General features: G+C 41.6%; 1 protein-coding gene across 4 annotated transcripts in view; it reads right to left on the bottom strand.

Moving 5' to 3' along the window:
• The window catches only part of LOC311250962 (RNA binding protein fox-1 homolog 3-like), a 655,829-nt gene that overhangs the window by 477,145 nt on the left and 162,267 nt on the right, over positions 1–16,417 (bottom strand). For 3 of the 4 annotated variants that reach the window (XM_084343160.1, XM_084343152.1, XM_084343162.1), the window contains one exon: positions 2,540–2,597. The gene's annotated coding sequence lies outside the window, so the exon portion shown is untranslated. Of the gene's footprint in view, positions 1–2,539; positions 2,598–14,744; positions 14,861–16,417 lie in introns of all 4 variants that reach the window. The other variant, XM_084343161.1, reaches the window with a different exon arrangement.

Raw genomic sequence — 16,417 nt, 5'->3', positions numbered from 1 at the left:
GGCCAAAAGTACAAATTACACTATTACAGGATGGAGATGGGGTCTGTTCTACAGTTTGGGAATAACCAGACCTCATCTTTCAATGCTACTGACTGTTTGCTTAAATGGCTGTGGACATCAATATCAAATGGACTGTAAGTAACACTGCAGTGTGAAGCCCCCTTCCTGTAACAGCCCTGACACACACACATACATATGAGATTTTGAAAAGCCCCCTTTTCCCAGCTGGGAAGCCTGGCAGATAACAACAGGAATCATAAATCTGCCTGGATACCAAAGTTGACAGAACATTAAATGCTTCTCTTGCAGCACACTTTGAAATCATTATAAAGTAGCTGTTTCATTCATTCATTTGCCATTATGTTCATCAAATTCTCTTCACAGATGAGAGCAGGTTCACACTGAGCACATCCGTGGTGAATGTTATGCGTTATTGCTGCCTGTAACATCATCCGGCATGACCGGTTTGGGGGTGGGTCAGTGAATGGTCTGGGGAGGCATATTCTTTAGGGGGTCGCACAGACCTCCATGTCATAGCACAACAGTACCCTGACTGCTTTAAGTGCCGGGATGAAATCCTCAGAGCAATTGTCAGACCTTACGCTGGCGCAGTGGGCTCTGGGTTCCTCCTGGTGCAGGACGATGGCCAGCCTCATGTGTCCAGAGTGTGTAGGCAGTTTGTGAATGACAAAGGCATTGATGTCATTGACTGGCCCTCGTTCTCTGGACCTAAATCCCGATTGTGGCGGTACTTGGCGGCATCGGATGCATGATGCATAACGTCCCATAGGTGCTTTGACTGTCCAGGAGCTCACTGATGCCCTGATCCAGGTCTGGGAGAAGAAACCCCAGGACACCATCCATCGATGCATTAGGAGCATGCCCAGACGTTGTGCATACAGACAGGCAGGGGGTCATGCACACTACTGAGTCACATTATGAGTTGCTCTGACAAAATTCACCCAAGTTGGATCAGCCTGTGATTTCAATTGTTTACTTTGATTTTCGGTGTGATTTTGAATCCGGCCCTCAAAAGGCTGATGATTTTGGTTTCCATTGACCGTTGTTACGTAATTTTGTTCTTGTACAATGTACATCAATAAAGATTTTGTAGCAGTGTAGTAATTAAATGTATCAAATAAATGTAGTGGAATGGAAGTGTAAACAACTTCAACTTATTTGGTCCAAAATATCTATTTTCAGTCTCCTTGATTTGTAATAATCGGTGTCGGTATTGAAGCCCTGAAAAAGCCATATCAGTCGACGCCTAGTCTAGAAAGTATAATTACTGCTAAGGACACCTCCAGTCCATATCTGAAAGCCCCACTTCTTTCTTTTTGATACACACACATTCAGCTCTACCACCCCCATCCCCCCACCACCTCACAGACCTTAAATTAATAGGATTTGGTTCATTTGAGTGTTGTGACCTAAGGCTATATTCAATACAACTACACAGATTTCATTCTCACTAATGAAGGAAAGGAAATTCATTTCAAGGTGAGTCAAATAATAGAAAAAATATCAAAAAAACATGCTGGGTGTGAAAAATAAATTACCCAGAGAGCTGTTTGTCAAGGCCAGCTTCTGCACCACAAATACACCCTCACTGGGAAAAGTTCATTATTTTATCTGAATGTTAATGCTTGACCCAAAGTCAAACTTGAAATAATTGAAAGGCAGAGTTAAAAGAAAACACCTCAATTATTTTTTAACAAAAGTAAACTTGTGTGGGCCACTGTGGGGACACGTAGCTAAAGAAGCTTTACTTTTCCGATCAAAAACAGCCACCATCCTTATCTCAACTGCAATTGAGTCCATGTTTTGATTTGATAGCTTTCACACTGGCCCAAACCCTAACCCAAACTGAACACATCATCCCAAGAATGCAAGATCAGCATCTCATTTTGCTTGTTGAAAAAATCAACCACAGTTGACTGAAGATAAATGGTATATACTTACACTGCTTTTCCCATGAGACTACATGCAGTCAATCAGAAATGCCATTTATGGAATGCCCCAGCAGCTCAGTTGATAGAGCATATGCCCCATGTACAGAGGCTGTGTCCTTGCAGCAGTGGCCGGGGTTCAAATCCACATCTCCCCTCTCTCTCTGTCATCCCTTTTCCTGTCACTCTTTACTGTTCTATTCAGTAAAGCCATGGGAAAGGCCAAAACAATTTTTAAAAAAGGAAATCCCACTCATCACCACAATGGCTCAGTCGCTTCTGCGTGACACAGTGCACCACCCTTCTTAAATTGAAAATAACAAGCCTGTAAAAGTGTTTAAACAACAATCCATCCCAAAGAAAGACATGCTAAGAGGAGAACCTTCAGAATCTGTGAACATCCCCCAAGTTCTCAAGTGTTCAAACAAAACTGTGTCAACACCTTACGTGGTTTCTTCTGAAAACCACTGTACTGGAGCACAGAGCCAGAACAATGAGAAACCAACCATGACTCCGAAGAGAGAGAGAGAGAGAGAGAGAGAGAGAGAGAGAGAGAGAGGTGACAGTAGTGGGAAATGTTGCCTACTTACGTTATGATGTTGGCAGGGTGGATGAGAAGTTAGGAAGCGTCTTCAATTATGTGTCAGCCTGTAGAAAAACACAAAGACACACATAAAAACGGATACTGAAGTTCGTGTAGCGGAATCTTAATGATTTTGTCCTTTAGGGGCACCACCTCCGAAGAGGAAAGTTGAAATCAAATCAATCATTTCTTAAGTTATCAGTCAGATATCTAAAATGTGACTTCTGGATTAAATTGATCTCTGTTCTCCACTTCAAAAGAATACACAGAACCACAACTGGGTCTAAATGAAAATGTTTATTAACTAATTAGATATTAACATGAATGATTTCATATGAAATGATGATAACACATGTGTATTTACCAAATACAAGCAGTCAAAATGATGATAGTGAATTGAATGAGGAAATGGGGATTGATGGAGGAAATAATCTGTTCGCTACAGATTCTAGCAATTGATATTGTAAGACAATGTGAAATTTTGAGGTTAAATTATTGTCAGTAAAACTGTTATTATTATAATTATATCATGCAGTTGAGAGGGTGATTTAGCCTCCATTTAGATCTGAAGGCCACTCTGGTGTTGAGAACTTGGTCAGGACCAAAGCACTGGATGTGATGGACCCCTCACTGCGAACTCTGGGTGTCAAAAGACGGTCCCAAAGACGAAGTGTGGTTCAGTCGGGCTCTGTTTGGATCTCAGCTGGTTGACGGCAAAGTATTATTTTGGTTCAATTGGCTTGATTCCAAACACCACAAGGTTGTATAAACTGTTAGCAAGGTTATAAAAAAACAAACTCAGTTGTCGTTGAAACTTGGTTATCAAATTAGGAAAAACCGAAACGAGCACACAAGACAAAAAGGAGCAAAAATGTACTCGAGTAACGAGAAGATAAAAAGGACAAGAAGATGAGCAACAAAGAAATTAAGATAGTAGTAAAAAAATAAGTGAGCAAAAACCTCTGTCTCCAGCGATTTTGTGTTTGGAGGATACACGGTGTGTCAGTCAACCAATCAGAACTCTTTTCTGTCCTTTCATTGTTTGAGATGGTAATTCTCGAAATTCTAGATTATTAAAACGTCGAGTTTTACGAGCTGAAAAATACATATATATCATTCACCATGATCCATTAGAATATCAAGAACAGGTAATATGTGAACTAGGAGTATATAAACAAGAGAGAAAGAAACAAAGAAACAGAACATTTATATGAGTGAATTCCGCTTTTAGGTAAATAGTCGTGAAGAAAGTTAACGTCATGCAAATTACTATTTAAACAAACAGTAAATGTTGATAACTATATGACTGAACAATATCAGGATTCTACAACATTTCCTTCACTAAATGTAAAAAGATACAAGGTATCCGTATCCTGTGTACTCAGCCTATAGAACGGCAGAATTAATTATTCATACATTGTCAGTAGATGGCAGTATTGACACATATTAGAACTGCAATGAAAACCTTAAATGAATAACCCCGTCTTGGAAGGTGTTAGAACAATGAGATTTCCTTTACTTTGAACAAGAATTTTAACTGAATGTGATGAGCACAATGATGAAGGAATAAAACAGTCACCTTATACTGATTTTAAAGGTTGCTGCAAAGGTAGAGGCATTTAACGTTCAAATCAGTCTGGACTGCAGGTAGATTTATGATCTTGGTTGTTATCTGACCAGGCTCCCCTGTAAAGGGAAAAGAGGGGGTCTCCAACGTTTTGTGTGTTCTGTGGCAGAGACACAGATTCACGCTGAAGTGATAATTACAATTGGTTTGATGTTTCTAGCCATTAAACTAACAGTTAATACCAATTCAAGATGAGGTCTGATTCATTCAACTGGAGAACAGACCTCATCTCCATCCTGTGGAGGTGTCAGTTGCCCTTTTGCTCCAGGCCCCTACTGTAAATCTGTCTGAAATGTTAAAAGCTGTTCTTCTTTAGAAGTGAGAAAGCTCTCTCTTCTGGATTGCATCATAGTGAAAGGCTTTGCTAGAAAAGCATTAGTAAATTTATTGAAAACAGGCAGATTTGTAAGTGCTAATCAATAAAACCTCACTTATGTTAGCTATCTTAGCTAAATTACAAGAAAAGGTAATTAGCCACACATTCACTTTGCAGCTAACAATGGTATTCACAGGCATATTCCACTCATGTTAATGTCTTTACTGTGTTATATCTGACAAAAAGCCTGCATTAAATCTGAGTAAATATGAAAAATAGTTCATCCCATAAGTGAATTTTTCAATATTTTATTAATTTATTTATTTTTTTTTAATTTTGAATTTATGTGCTCAACAGATTTGGTACACAACAATGTTGACTCCATGGCTAAGGCCTTGACCAAGTGTAATTTTATCTCAATAACTCTTTACAGTGTGTCAGAGCTGTACTAAGTTTCTGCTAGTGCAAATGGAACATCCTGCTGCAACTGCCTCACATTTAACGCCTTCAGTTGGCTTTGTGATGAACCTGCAATAGGAATTGCAATGTGCTGGTCATTTGGGCAATTTTTTTTGTCAGGGGACCAGTTTGAAATATGTCAGGGGGTAACAGGCTGGCCACACTGGATGCTTGTGTAGTGTGTGGCGGCTGTGTTGCTGAGCTGCTGCATCGCATGCGTGTCCACACCTGCTCAATCTGTTTCCATGGAGTTTGCCTTTGATAATTATCAATAAATATGATAACGTGATTTTCCTTTATCCCCACTGAAAGAGCGAGAAAGCCGGAGGGGGAAAAGAGGGAGACGAAGAAAGAGAGAGTGCTCGGGGAAAAAAACACCCTTCACCTGCTGTGTATATTCTCTATATGTGTGTGACATATTCTACAGATAGTCATTAAAACTGTAGTCAAACGTGGCTTTAGTGTCAATATGACTGTCCACAGGTCGTTTTCAGGTCTATTTTTGCAGAGAACCACGCACCTGTTACAGTAAAAACAGGCGAGACTCTGAATGTCTAGATGAAGTGCAGCTGCAACCACACTTGACTTGACTTGTCACAAGTGATAAGCACGACTTACAATGGCAGTTTGGCTGCTCTAACCTGTTAACATGGAAATAAAAAGCAAGACACAACACCACACTCACGCGCCGCTCACACATCCAGTGTGGCCATCCTGTAACAGTTAAGAGCAGTCACATTGAACTGTTGGATGAAGAGCCTCAGATGACAGACTATACACCTCCAACTCCTCAGTGAACTAACCAACTTCTCTGCATCCTGCTGTTGTGAGGAAAACTACTCACATCACATTTACTATAACATTAGTTTTTTTTTATTATTAACTGGCTTCTTTAATAAAACAACAGGGGTGTGTTTACCAGCAATACTGTTAACAGATACACCAGCTACTCTACTCTCAAATAGCTGCTCAAGGAGTATTGGCTGCAGTATTAACCCATACCCCATATAAGACATCTGACCTAAAAAGGAGCTGGTTCACAGAGACCTAATGATAAGTAAAGAAAAACCCAAACACAGGTAAACAGCAACAACAGAAGCAGCATTATCCACAACCAATTAACAAGCAGCCATGACAGTTTTCCTTCACTTTACACTGTGTGATCAGGGCTAATAGTTTGCTTGGTTGTGCCCAGGTTCTCACTCAAGTTAAACTCTCTACCTGCCCCTACAGTGTCAGTTTTACATGTGAAGCACTGCATGGTCAAGTAGGCAGTAATATGCAAAATGCAATGTCTGGTTACAGTTTCAAAATAAAGCTTGCCAACAAACAGTCCACATATTTTGACTTTTGCATTGTTATTAACATGGTCAAACAGTTGCAGTTTTAGTTAGGGTAAGAGACACAAAATGTGTGGTTAAGTTTAGGCCCTAAAACTACTCAGGTTTAGGTTAAAGATCATATCCCTACTTTAGAGGATTGCACGTTCCCGTATTCACAGTTGCAGCTCGGCGCCAGTCTACTTTAATCCCAGCCTGCAGCAAGGCCTGGAAGACAACAGTACCATGGTTGCTCCAGAAACCCTGCTCATAGTGTCCTACGGCCCAGAAAACAAGACTTCCGAATACCAGCATCCAACCATACGTTCGACTCGAGGAAGACCCACCGCCACCAGAGGTGCAAACAACAAGGCACTTCATCCCTCTGCAACTCCTACTTGCTCACTCACTCGCTTCCCAAGGCAGGCAACCAAAGGACACGGACGCATCTTCAGGCTGCACTCATGGCACAGATGTACATACTGTTGCATGCAGCATCAGTACAACTGAGACTTACCACTTTGTCATGACAGTGTGCCTTGAACTTTGACCCTCTCACCCCTATATCAGTCGCAGCCTTAGCGCTACATTTTAGAGATGTTGTACTGATACTTAAATACGTTTTCATTTGTCGTTCAGCATCCATCATTCTATCAAATAAACTGACATCTGTCAGGGAGCGGTTAAATGTTTGACCTCTCATGGCTTCATTGACTTTGCGTGTCACACCGTGATGCACATGAATTATCTTCCGATGCACAGAGGATTGTGGGTCAGAATAGCCAGAAAAGCACGCTGGCTTTCATACTACAAAATAAGACTGGATGTAGTAGGACGTCATAATATATTTCATACTGCATTTCACATACTTCGTATTGGGACATTTTAACTACTCTCTGGCAGACTAAGTAGTATGGTAGTATGAAAAGTGCAACGCAGGGATTCTCTCATTTCTGGCACCAGGTTGCCAGTTCCTCCCCCCACTACCTCTTCATAACAACCTCTACTAATGTCTACTGGCACCAGGTTGCTCCTCTCACCACTACGTCCTCTGTAACAACCTCCATCCCTCTCTACTGGCGGCGAGTTGCCAGTTCCCCTCCACTCCATCTCTCCTCTACAGCAACCTCTCCTGCTTCTTACTGCCACTGGTTTGGCACTTGTGCCTAGCAGCTCAGGGCTGTCTATCTCCCAAGTTTCTCTCCGCAGCCCACCAGCCATCCTCGCTGCACCATCTACAATTCCTCCATACGCTCCTATCTCATCGAGATAGGTTTTTTTTTTTTCCTTGGCTTCAGAGATCCATTTAGCAACCTTCTCCTCAACCCTCTCCTATCTCAGCATACCTTCAACAACAAATCCTTACCAGTAAATACATCAACCTAGCTAAACTACTCCTTCCCTCCCTCAACCAAACTTCTCAATCAAGACTGACTGACAGCCATGAAGACATACTCATCATCCATGCTAAAGTCTCAATTTGTTCTAAAGAACTCACAGTCTAACCCCTAAATTCCACCAGATCCGTATTCGGTCTGGCTCTGCCACAGCAGCGGAGTTGATAGGTTTCATTCTAGTCTATGTTTTTACTTCCACTGGCCCCGCTGCGTTGCGTATCTGCTTCGTGGCAGCTCCGGCAGCCTGGACCCTTCCGTAGCAGATACGCACAGCTGTCCTAACACACAGTTAACCTGATGTTCAATTTACCTCCAACGCAGCAGCACTTCAACAAGTTAGGACACCTACCCAGAGTGCCTCTACTTCAATTGCACTGACGCTGCTTCAAGTTTCATCTGCCACACGTAGATCACCTGCATGTCGCCACTGCATGAACCATCCACTTCAAAAATTTAAAAAGATTTTAAAAAACTCAATCCAAACTTCTCCCTTCACTAGCCTCTCCTGCACTTCTCCATCACCAGACATTATTCCAAAAGCCACAAGCTTTGTCTCCTCCATACCCTTACCCCAAGGCATGGACAAAAAGATAGACCAGTGCTTCAGTTAGGAAGGTCAAGGTCACATTTATTTATAGAGCACCTTATAACAACCTAGGTTGACCAAGGTGCTTTACATAAAATACATAGCAATAAAATACAATAGTACAATTCAAAAGACAATTTCGGCAATGACACATGCATTCAGCAAACCAAACACGTCATCTCACACAGGTCCAAAAGCCTGGGAGAAAAAAATGAGTTTTGAGAGAGGACTTAAAAATCTCCAAAGTCTCTGACGACCGGATATGCTGTGGTAAGCTGTTCCACAGCTAAGGGGCAACCACTGCAAACGCATGATTGCCTCTAGTTTTTAGCCTGCTTTTAGGCACATCCAGATTTATTTTATTTGCAGACCGAAGAGCTCTGATTGGTCTGTGAACATGTATGAGTTCCGCTAAGTACACAGGGGCCATACCGTTCAAAATTTAAAAAACAAACATCAAGATCTTAAAATCAATTTTGAACCGGACGGGAAGCCAGTGCAGAGAGGCCAGAACAGAGGTTATGTGCTCCCGTTTCTTTGTGCCTGTCAGAAGACGAGCAGCAGCGTTCTGCACAAGCTGCAGGCGTCGCAACGAGCGCTGGTCTAAACCTACATACAATGAATTACAACAATCCAGCCTCGAAGAAATAAAGGCATGAATAACCTTCTCTAGGTCACTAGGAGAGAGGTAAGGTTTTACCTTGGCCAGAAGTCGCAGCTGGAAAAAGGTGCCTTTGACTACAGACCCAATTTGCTTGTCAAATTTAAACTCACTGTCAAACATGACACCAAGGCTCTTAATGACAGAGCAGTTTTTTAAACCCAGGGACGGGGGCAGAGCATCGACACAATCAGTATAACGTTCATGACGTCCAAACACTAACTTCTGCCTTACTGTCATTTAGATTTAGGAAACTGAGACTCATCCAAGTCTTGATTTCAGTTATACAAGCAAGTAGAGTTTGTACAGAGTCTTTACAGTTCATTTGTAGAGGGAGATAAATCTGAACATCATCAGCATAGCAATGAAAAGACACATTATGTTTGCGGAGAATGGATCCAAGGGGCAACAAGTACAGTGAAAACAATAAAGGACCTAAAACAGACCCTTGGGGCACCCCACAAGTAAGAGGGGTCACACTAGAAGAAAAAAGTCCCAAATTAACTGAGAAAGTCCTGTCAGTCAAGTAGGACTGGAGCAGCATGAGGGCAGCGCCCTTGATAACAACATACTGCTCCAGGCGTGACAGCAGGGTCCTGTGATCGACTGTGTCGAAAGCAGCTGTTAAATCTAATGTCACCATGATAGCAGCGCACCCAGAATCAACAGTTACAATAAGATCATTAAACACTCTTAAAAGGGCAGATTCAGTGCTATGCCGAGGTCTAAAACCAGACTGAAACTTTTCAAAAATGTCATTACTCTCTAGAAACGATAGCAGCTGGGTGGCCATTACTTTCTCCAACACCTTTGATAGAAAGGGGAGTTTTGAGATAGGCCGAAAGTTGGAGAGGATAGATGGGTCAAGACCAGGCTTTTTGATTAGCGGCTGCACTATGGCATGCTTAAAAGGAGCTGGAAAACACGCTGAGCTAAAACAAGCATGAAATGAATGAGCCAACAGAGTTAAAAACGTTTTTAAAGAGACGCGAAGGAATGCTATCTGAAAGGCAGTTTGTGGGGCGTTGTTTCTGCACTACATCCAACTGCACTACATCAGACAGTGATATAGGTTTAAACTAGTCAAAAACGGCAGGGCACACAGGAAGTCGATCCATCTACAATAACTTCATGAGATCTGGCTGCAGCATACCTCAGTGCAGATTCCTGCATGTGTGCTCCTTCTGTGGCTGTGGCTAAGCTCAACCTGCCTGTCTCCACAACCCAACCAACCACTAATTAACCACATCTGCTTCAACGCCCAGCAACATCCCAGCACTGGGAAATTCGATCACATAAATCCTCCCATTAACAACTAACTCTAACCCATGAAACAAAGAATTGTATCGGATTGTAAGTTATCGTACCCTAACCGAATCAAATCATATTGAATCAGAATTGAATCGGAATCAAATCGTATTGAATCGTTCCATCAAGAGATGCACACCCATACTTGAAATGCCTTCTCTCACACTGGAACGGCATCACCTTCATATATGAAGCCTAACGGTCTATCCCACACAACATTCAGCTCTGCACTGATGCTGCCCCTTCAGCCCGTTTTGGGGTTTCTACAGCCAATGGTGGTTCTAAGAAACACGGACACCTGAGTTCTCGAGTTCTTTCAAACCCTCTTTGTCAGTTTCCGCAATCGACCCCCATCGTAAGTGCCGCTCCCCTGCGGGGACACAAATGGTCAAGAAACTCCATTCCTGTTCACTTCAATAACATTGACTCTGTTGCACCCTCAAAAATGACGGGCCGAAAACGCATTCTTCTGCTTTTCATGAACATTTATTAACATTGTCCACGGTTCAAAATCAAGCACAACAACTTAGCCTCAAAACTGCTCTACTGCTTCAACACCGCTTTTCTGAGTCTCTCCCTCTTAAAGGGATTGCGCTCCCTTCCTAAAGGGTAAGTATGCCAACTTCCTCACAGGTAAGTATTAACAAATTATGTTTGTAACCATGGTGATAAAAACACAATGAATGAATTAAAGCACTTATTTAGACTTTTTTTTTTAACTGGCCATAACTGGATATGAAATCAGAAAGAAATAAAGAATATTATTTCAGTGCGCTACAACTCCTGATCTCCCGTCCCGTCGCTTCAGTTCCCTACGTTCTAGCCTCCTACCTCGCCATCTAGCCCATACTCTGGAATAGACATTCCCATCAGCCTTCCTTTGGTTTCCTTCAGTGCTCAGAGTTCACCACAACATCTGCTAAATTCAGTTGTCATCTACAATTCCTTCGTGTCTGACCTTAACTGCATCTCAGAAGACTGTCTGGTCTACACACTTGATCTAGCAAAACCAAACAAACTGGCAATCCAGTTCCCATAATGTACTTCATCATATGCAATTCAGAAAATCTCCAAATGCTTCTTCTTCCAACTACTCGGTCATCACAAAATCTGGTGAAGTGACTACCCAATCCTAGTCTCTATCCCAATTTAGACAGGTTCTAACCTTGTCCGGGATTTCCCCTATCTTATTCTCAGGCACGCCTTCCTTACTGGAGCAGCCCCAACAGCCTCCAGCTGAAGGGTCCCGGAACACATGATTAGAGCCTAACAAGGCTACATCTGCTCCCATTTCTAAGATCTGCACAATGGCAAGTCTTATCCCTGCCTTTGAGGGAGCTTTTTGGGGGTCTGCCAGCCCAGGAGCTGCTGTTGATCCCTAAGAAGCCTTCCCCACACTCCAGCCACTCAACACTTCATCAACATCGCACTCGTACTCAATTGCCTTCTTCAGCATTGCACTCATATTCCACCTCAATAAACTATCGATGGTGTTGTCCTTGCCAGTGAATCAGGTTTTATAAATTTTACTCTGCTATGTCTCCAATTTGCGATATATGTAAATTGAATGATGCAGCATTTTGCATTTCTTTTGGAGCTGTCCTCTGATTTATCCATTCTGGTCAGAATCATCGTCATATTTTGGGTTAAAATAACTACAAATAGACAATTCCCTACTTTTCAGTGGAATTAAAAGTAAACACTTGTGTGTAGCTCTTAAGGCTGCTACACTTGAATCTGAAGTCGAGTATATAGATAGACAGATCAGTGTGGAGCCAGCCAGCAGGCCGGACAGATGGTGTTTCATGGCAAAACAATTTTCCACTAAACAGAAACAGACAGCTACACCAACGGCTGGCAGCCGCTCACTCTCTGCCCTGCTCTCCCTTAAACCTGGGCAATTAAAACATTTTTTCTCCCTCAATAACAGGGGAGAGGAGAGAGAAATACTCGTGATGCAACTCTCTCTGGTTAAATATATAGTGCCAAACTGTGTTTCTATGGTAACTATGTGCCACAGAGGCAGTGAAGTCAGCCTACGTGCTGCGGGGACAGACCTGTGGGACTGTCCTGATTTCAACTCTGACTGCTCTTCAAGACTGTTCCTATATATGAGGGTGTTTTCATTCTTGAGATGTGTTTGTGTGTGTGTCCCTCAGGCATTGCACTCAAAGAGAACAATAACCTGATGTGCAATGCCATGGAAACAAGAAAAAATAGAAACAACAAACAAATATGCAGATAATCAAACAGACCACACTACATTCAGATCCTACAACACTGAACAAACGTTAACTCCCATGGGCCTTTGTGAATGTGTCTATACAGTATATGAGCATGTGTCTGTATGCCATACAGCTCCATATACAGCAGGTCCCAATGGAACAGGCAGTTGCTATTTATTTGTCCCTGACAGGGAGAAGCACAGTGAACAGACAGCAGACATGTTGATTCAGTCGAGACTTTGTCAGTGTTGACATCTTCGCAGGCTCATGTTGGTATCAGATGTGCTCCTTGTATGTGATTTTTGCCTCAGTCTTTGTTGTTAACAGTGCTGCTAATGAGTATTGTCGATCATTCAGGCCTCCTCTGTTTTCTGCACTTCTCCTTCTGAACTTGAGTCCTTGAACTCTGTAAGATACTGTAATATTAGCAAACTGAATATTTTAAGCAATACAGAAGGCTTGTCACGCTTTCATGATGAAGGTCCGTCTCTGGGCAGTGCAAACTAGAAAAGCGTTAGAATCAGAGAGAATAAGAGAGTTAGAATTTTATGTTTAAAGGAGCACTTTGTAAGATCTGGACATAATTTAAGTTTAAAACATCCAGAAAATGAACTAACCCCATCAACAGAGTGTGAAGAAGTAACAATTCTGGCAATATGTCCAAGATGCCTATGTACTGCACTACAGATATATCTACTGCTAAGCAGCCCGAAGCAGCCAGGACAGGCCATCCCTTCTGTAATACATTCTGTGATCAGTCCTCCTGGCCTTAGAAGCAATAATGAGTCACTGTAGCCTCTAGTCTGCTGCAGGAGAGGATGAAGAATTTTAACCGGCAGGAGGGAACTACCACATAGAAGTTTACAGAATCAGTTAGTTATTCAGTAAACACGAAGATGAAGCTCCAGAAAAACGACTTTTATCATCATCTCAAACAACGGCTCCTGCAAAGAAACCACGTCTGCAGTAGAGAACTTAAGCAGCATAAAAAGGAGATAGACAAGAGCACATTTTGTTGAGGCTTTCCAGCACTGGAGACAACTGTGGGAGTAAAAAGATGAACCTGCAACATTTCTGTAGACCGGTAAGTAACATCTAACGTTGGCTGTCTACTGAAACATATCTTTAGTGTAACTAACACAAACTGTAACAGTTAGCTCAGTTTTAGTAAAGCCACAGTAACAAGAGAGCAGTCACATCAAGCTAAGTGAGCTATAATGTAGACATACAGTATCACAAATGCCACACACAAAGATTATAAGATAACATTTTTTTTGACCGGCTGTAATCTCGCTTTGCTGTCAGTTATTAGTTGCATTTATTTGTAACGGATGACTGTGAATTGCGATAGTATGGACCCAGAAGTAGACAGACTATTATCCTTCACTTCTTCATGTTGTCACGACTTGGCATTATGGTTATGAGACTGTTATGCAACTTCGCTATACATTTTTGAGGACATAAGGTTTATTATGCGCATCTAACTGTAGCAGTGATTATGTTAGATATTGTGTACAGTCAGTAAATCATGAAATTCATGCTTCAGGAAAAAAACAAAGAGCAGCTCTGTCTTCAACCCTCATGAACAAACGACCAGGCCTGCAGATCTGGAAGGTCCTGCTGTATCAAGCATTGGACCACATGACTGCTACAAGTCTAACATGGCTGAAGATCTCACTTATTCTACTCTGTAAACTGTGTCTACTGTGAAAACCACATGGCTGTCTGGTGAACACGTTTATTCTCTGCAGTCCTGTCATGTTTCTGCTATAAGATAATGTAAAATTGTCAGTTTTGTACACAACAGTTGCTTACTTTCTTCCTGAAAGAGGGCAGATGGCACTGTGATGTGTGTGTATTATGAGTGCTGACATCATCCGAGTGAAAAAATGAATAAATCCTGTAATATAAAAATTAAGCATCCTACTAGTCATACCTTATATGCACAAAGGGCTTTACAAAGAACATTCAAATTGTCTCCAATGGTCAATATTCAACAGTACAGCTCATCAACAGACAAAGCTGTGTTGTGGATGATTTTATTGAAATATTACCCTGGACAAATTAACAAACAGGGCTGTTTCCATTCCCAGTCTGCTGCTGTCTGTGGATAACACACAGGGGAACCTATGCAGACTACTATGTTGCCCCAACTCGTACGGATTAATATTTTATTTCTTTGTCATTGTTATATTTTTACCAGTGTTCTGACACAGGTATTAAGAAGTTGTGTTTGCTTAGGGGGGGTTGAAAGAGTCACACAGGGTGAGATGGATGTGCATGTGCACATGTGAAAACAAATGGACTCACCTACTATTGTTTTGTGTATTAAGCCAGTTGTTCATAGCTTCACAGAAGCTGCTCCATAGACTGGCAGTCAGGTAGTGGATACTTCTGTATCTGTTTCCAGTTGGCAGCAGGGCAAACAGACTGTGGATGGAGTGAGTTGTCTTTTAGAATCATTGGGGCTCAGTGCAGACATCTCACTTACTGTATCACTTATCACCAAAATCACTGATGGTAGATGGCTACCATGATGTTCAGTTTGTAGTATTGCTGCTTAAATGTAAATATTTGCTGCAGTGACATTAAAACAATTCAACTGCACAGTAAAGACATCACCTGGAAAAGCAATATGTAGTATATCCTGTAACTAAAATGATTGACAACAATAATGCTAATCCTTAAGTGCATCATCCTCTGAACACCACAGGATGGCACAAGTAACACCCAAGCCACAATAAGTAGCCTACACTGTCCCTCACCACACCATACCGTAAAATTAGATAAACTGTTTGTCAGTTGATTACAGTGTTTGTGACTTTGAGTCGTGCTACATCAGAAACCACATCAGACGATTCTGGCCTCAATTTCATCCATTAATTCCTAATAACAGACACCTCACCTGGCATTATCCCTGACATAAATGTCTGCCGTAAATCAAAATGGAACAGTATGATCTGTCCATAAATTCTAACAAAATAGTCTTTTATTTTAAGCATTAACCTTTTGTTGTAGCATGTCTGCAGCAAGAAGGCCATTTAGTTTGAAACACAGGCAGCTGATAAATTCGATTACTATATCAGTAGCTTATGTGAAGTTAAATAGTTCATATACAATCAAGTTATTTTCTCAGAAAATGATCTAATTCATTAAGACCAAAATCCAACCCAGAAAATAATATTTGATGTGGTTTAATCAGTGAAGTCAGTAAATCAGCTGTGATCTGTGAATGAATGTGGGTGTTTCTTACAGTATCTGTTGTCCGGCGCTGTTTATACTGTGAAAAGCTTCTCCACGTGCTCATGAGATCACTGCAGCATCTGAAGAAGGCAGGGCTGATATGTTTATAAATCTGCAGCCTGTGAGAAGTGCCATCCCCAGAGTGCAGTGCTGTCACTATGTGTACTTTCAGTAAATCACCTGAAAACAATGCAGGCTGCAGACACAAGAACAGGCAGTTATAACTTGATATTCTGCCTGTTCTTTAATGAAGGAGATGTTCTGTTACCAGGGCTCATCTGAGGATTTTTTCCAGCTTCCTTTTTAGCAAAAGTAGTGTCTATTGTTTTATCTCTGAAACACACTTCAGGGCAAATGCTGGTGTGTTACATTATGTGCTAACCCGTGTACCCATGTAATAGGTGAGATACATTAGAATTGTTGTAAAAATGACATTGGTCTGATATAATCATATAAGCTATTGGCTAGCACCAAATCAGGTAGATATTATAGCAACTACCTCATTGAAAAGCTTACTTCATGGGCCATGTCTGCGGTGTACTGATACCCCCAGTTTGTGTGTGTATGTGTCAGCAGATGGGGATTGTTTTGAGAAAGTCATAGGAATTTAAAGAATGCTGCTCTCTCTTCTTCATCCTCTCTTCCGCTGCCTGTCTTCTCTTCCTCTCTTCTCTGTTCTGCCTCATGTCTTGCCCCACCTAATTGGTTATTTGTTTTCTTGACTCATGCTCTTCTCTTTATTCC

The sequence above is a fragment of the Pagrus pagrus genome, assembly GCF_965226575.1.
Source record: "Pagrus pagrus genome assembly, chromosome: 21".
NCBI lineage: Eukaryota > Metazoa > Chordata > Actinopteri > Spariformes > Sparidae > Pagrus > Pagrus pagrus.
The sequence above is the reverse complement of the archived record's forward strand: the minus strand, read 5'-3'. Positions and strand labels throughout refer to the sequence as shown.